Source organism: Muntiacus reevesi, chromosome 20 (genome assembly GCF_963930625.1).
Source record: "Muntiacus reevesi chromosome 20, mMunRee1.1, whole genome shotgun sequence".
NCBI lineage: Eukaryota > Metazoa > Chordata > Mammalia > Artiodactyla > Cervidae > Muntiacus > Muntiacus reevesi.
The window spans coordinates 32697535-32702957 of NC_089268.1; positions in this window are offsets into that span (position 1 = coordinate 32697535).

A 5423-nucleotide genomic window follows, 5' to 3' on the forward strand; every position below is an offset into this window, starting at 1 on the left:
TATAATTTGTGGGTGGCAATAGGTCATAGCATGTTCAGAGGGACCAGAACTACATTCTAGGTTGCTCCCCATGGTGATCTTTACCATGTAGAATAGATTATAGCCATTAAGTTGTTTTGTATAGAAGAGATGTTATGAACATTAGTTCTGTGTGAAAATTTAGGACAAGGATAAAGAAGATTTTCCATAGTCCAGAATCTAAACCCTTGGAACACTTGAGTAAATTAGACACAGTCCCTATTCAAATGTGGAAGATAGACATAATAATACGTGGCAGTGCATTTTCTTAGGTACAATAGCAGGGGAACATACAGGTCATTAGAGGACACCAGATGAGGGGTTCTAATCCTAAACTGAAGAACAAAGGGGAGATCTTCTGCAAGTAATTCCTGATCTATATGTTAAATGAGGAGGGTTATGGTAAAATTTCCCATGTTGGAGAACAGCTTATGCAAAAGTATGAAAGCAAGAAAAAGGGTGGATTTTAAAGGGACTCACTTGCCTACATGGTCAGTTAGTGAAGGACAGAAGATTAAGGTAGGGAGGATAGTGTGACAGAGCATGGAGGTCTTGTTTGCCATGTTAAAAAGCTTGAAGAGTGTCCTAGCATAGATAGTGACATGGGCAGATTTTCTCTCTAGATAGCATATGCTGGCTCAATTCCAGAATCAGGGAGACTAGTTAGTGGTTCACAGAGCAGCAGTGAGGACTGACCTAGGGCTAGAAGAGCTGGCATGGAAAGAAGAGAGACATGAATAATGTTCAGGGGGTAGAATTGAAAGATCATGGCATTGGGTTAGATGGATGCAGGAGAAGAGAGGAGATAGGAGTCCTGGGCCTCTAACCTTCGATATGGGATAAAGAGTGGTCTGAATAACTAAGCCAGAGAATTCAGGAAGAGTCCTTTTCAGGGGGAAGACAATGATTTGACTTTGAGACATGAATTAGTAGTAAAAGTGGGGTAAACAAGCAGGTGTGTGTATAACTTTCCTGGGCTGCCATAACAAATACCTCAGGCTTGTAGCTTAAAGAGTAGTGATTTATTGTCTCACAGTTCTAGAAGTTCAAAAGCAAAATGTCAGCAGAGTTGGTTCCTTCTGAGATTTGTGAGAGAGAATCTGTCCCATGCCTCTCTTCCAGTAGCTCCAGGCATGCTTTGGCATGTAGATCGCTTTCTCTGTGTGTCTTCATCTCATCTCCTCTCTCTACATATCTGTCTCTGTGTCAGAATTTCCCTGTTTGGGGAATCCTCTGGTGGTCCAGTGGTTAGGATTCAGCACTTTCACTGCTCTCGCCGGGGCTTGATCTCTGGTCAGGGACCTAAGAACCCACAAGTCACAGACGCAGCCAAAAAATAAATCCCCTAATTTATAAAAATACAAGTCATATTTAATTAGGGCCCACCTTAATGACTTTATCTTAACTTGGTTATCTGCAAAGACCTTACTTCCAAATGAGGTGACATTTGGTACTGGGAGATTTCAGTATCTTTGGGGGAGACAATTCAATGCATAACAGCAAGCCCAACAAAACCCTGATTGTATATCTGAAATTTGCAAAAAGGACTGGGATAGAGGCGAAGATATAAAAGTATGTATGCTCAGTACTAAAGAACTAAATGTGTAGTGGTCAGGAAGAGCCTATGAATGAAAAAATACCAAGCCAAAGACAGAATGCCAACATTCAAGGAGTGGACAGAATAAGAAATGCCCACACACAACAGAGATTAAACGGTCAGGCTTGTATGTGTGAGGAACAATAGGGGGACACAACTATCATGGGAACTCGTGGCCTTAAAGAAAGATGGCAGAGCAACAATAAGTACATTGCAATTCGGGTTGGTGAGGTCGGAAAAGGAACACAGTCACCTTGTGTTAGAAGTTCACTGATGGCTTTTTCATGACATACCCAGCCGAGATGTGGGTATGCAGGTCATTTTGCAGTTTGATGGTGGGTGAAGAGGAATGAGAGAGCAGAGGAAACAAGAAAATTATTTTCAGAAAGTTTAGTTGGGAAGAGGAAGGGATGGGAATATAGCCAGAGGAGAACAGAGGGAAAGGAAGAGTGACCTAGTGGGGAAAGGAACCTGGCCCAGAGAAGCTTTAGGGAAGAAAGGCTGGAATGGGAGTGAGGTTATGGAAGGACAGGGTGACAAGATGGAGCAAGGTCTTTGAAAACACAGTAAGGATTCAAATATAGGAGTCTGCCTTGAAGGTATAGAAAGAAAATGTAAAATCTGAAACAAGAATTTTCTCTTTAAGAATGGGATTACAGGGGAAAAGTCCACTAACAAATTAAAAAACAACCTACTTAATGGAAGAGAATATTTGCAAATCATATATTTCCATGCATGCTAAGTCACTTCAGTTATATCCAACTCTCTGTGAACCCATGGACTGTAGCCCATGATGGGATTTCTCTGTCCATGGGATTCTCCAGGCAAGAATACTGGAGTAGGTTGCTGTGCCCTCCTCCAGAGGATCTTCCCGACCCAGGGAAGGAACCTGTATCTCCTTCGGCTCCTGAATTGCAGGCAGATTATTTACTATTGAGCCACCAGGGAAGCATATCATATGTTTGATAAGAGGTTAATATCCAAAATATAAAGAACTCATACAACTCAATAATGAAAAAAATCTGACTTAAAAATGGGTAGAAGAACTGAATAGACATTCTCCAAAAGAAGGCATAAAAGTGGCCAACAGTTACATGAAAAATGCACAACATCATTAATCATCAGTGAAATGCAATTCAAAACTACAATGAGATATCATCTTATACATATTAGAATGTCCATTATCAAAAAAAACAAGAGATAACAAGTGTTGGTGAAGATGGGGAGAAAAGGGACCCCTGTACAATGTTGATGGGAAGGTAGTTATGGCAACCACTAAAGAAAAGGCAGTCACTAAAGAAAACAGTATGGTGATTCCTCAAAAAATTAAAAACAGAATTATTGCATGATCCAGCAGCCCCAGTTCTATGTATCCAAAGGAAATGAAAACAGTATCTCAGATATCTGCACTTCTATGTTTATTGCAGCGTTATTCATAATAGCCAGAATATGGAAACAGCCCAATTGTCCATCAATGACGAATGGATAAAGAAGATGTTTATTTAAGCCATGAAAATGAAAGACATTCTGCACAACAGGAATGGATTTTGAAGGCATTATGCTAAGTAAAATAAGTCAGATAAAGATGAATATTTTGATATCACTTATCAGGGAAATCTAAAAAAGCCTAATTCATAGAAACAAGATTACAGTGGTAGAGATTAGAATGGGAGTTACCAGTGACTGGGGGATAGGGGAAAAGGGGAGACGTTGGTCAAAGAGTACAAACTTCCAGTTATAAGAAGAGCAAGTTCTGGGAATCTCATGTACAGCATAGTGATTATAGTGAATAATATATTTTACACTTGACTGTTGCTAAGAGTAAATCTTAAACATTCTCAACACAAAAATGAAATGGTAATAATGGTAATAACGTGACATGATGGAGGTGTTAGCTAACACTAGGGTGGTAACCATATTGCAAATATAAGTGTTTCAAGTCAACATGATGTAAACTTATACAATGTCACATGTGAATTATATCCCAATAAAGCTGGGGGGGGGGGGGAAGTAAGGGCATCCTTTTTTTTTTTTTTTTTTTTTTCTCAGCAAACTGCCTCCTGACTATACTTGTTGAACTAAATTAAGAAGTTCCAAAGTAGATACATTTTTGTTTGGTGAACCCTCCTTCTTCCCTATGATATTAATGTGACAAAAGAAAAAAAAAAATTACTAATGAAACCTGTAAGTTTTTCCTGGTGGGCCATATAACCTAAAGGCTCCATATGCTTGTATCAGAAGAAAGATCTTGATTATTAAATATATTATTAAAATGCCTACATTGAAAATGAAAGATGACTTAAAATTGAACCAGTTGATTAACATGGTCCTAACTTTAGGTGTATTATATTTTTTAAGTTATATACTATACAATGAGAGCTCCTAAAGACAGAAATTTGATTCTTCTCTTCCTTGCAATCAAGTTTTTAAAAGTGATGTCTGTTGTCTTTTCTGAAATTCAAAACACATACAAAAGTATTTTCCCCACACCACAGTTGTTTTGTTTTTTGACTATGTGTGCTTGCATGCTTCTGTCATGTCCGACTCTTTGTGACCCTGTGGACTATAGTCTACCAGGCTCCTCTGTCCATGGGATTCTCCAGGCAAAAATATTGGAGTGGGTTGCCATGCCATTCTCCAGGGGTTCTTCCCGACCCAGGGATTGAACCTGTGTCTCTTAGGTCTCCTGTATTGGCATGTAGGTTCTTTACCACTAGCTCCACCTGGGAAACCCCATGTTCATTTGATTCACTCCTTTTCATTGTATTTAAATTCCATTACACACATGAGTAGGCATTATGGATGATATAATAAGTGTCCCAGGAAGCTGTTCTTTTACAAGTTTAGCTAGCAGTAATTTAACTCTACCCATTATTGACCCAAACCACACAATCATATCCTAATTTCAAGCCCAAATTAAACATATTCCCACTTAAGCTTTGTCTTAATCAGTATTAAACAGTTGCATCCATCACTTCATCACCCAGCACTCACGGAGGCCAACAGAATGGAGACACAACTGTGATTAAAACTGGCCAAAATGTTCAAACACTTAAGGCTACATGAACATATTTCTAGCACCCTGCCTTCCTCCAGTGGAAGCTTGGAAAGGGCCCACACAAATGACAAGTCCTCGCTGAAGCTGAAGCTCCAATGCTTTGGCCACCTGATGTGAAGAGCCAACTCACTGGAAAAGACCCTGACACTAGGAAAGATTGAAGGCAAAAGGAGAAGAGGGCGACAGAGGATGAGATGGTTAGATGGCATCACTGACTCAATGAACATAAATTTGAACAAATTCTGGGAGATAGTGAAGGACAGAGAAGCCTGGTGTGCTGCAGCCCATGGGGTCACAGGGAGTCAGACATGGCTTAGTGACTGAACAACCACAATCTTGTCACTGAGAGCACTACATGGATGTGACTGACGTGCTGAAGGCCCCGACATTCCAAGGCTGTGCCATGCTCCTTTGAATCTTCAAAATAAGCATTTTTAACGAATATCTGGTGAACTGAGTTAAAGCACTAGCGTATGGTCAGGCCTCTCAAGGTGGCTGATCTCTTGCTCTCTGGACATCCCCTGCTTGACCTACACATGCACCTACACTCCATTCACAGGAATGTGCTTTCCACCTGCTCCTTAGGCCAGAACAGCTCCACCTGCTAGCTTATTAAAGGGAAACAGCTGTGTTCATGATGGTCGTTAACCTGAGGGGCTGGGAGGGAAGTGCCCCGGCTGTTGGTTCCCCTGGTAACTGATGAGCCAACCTCCTTGATGTCATTCCCCCTATAAATGGTAACGTCCCCAG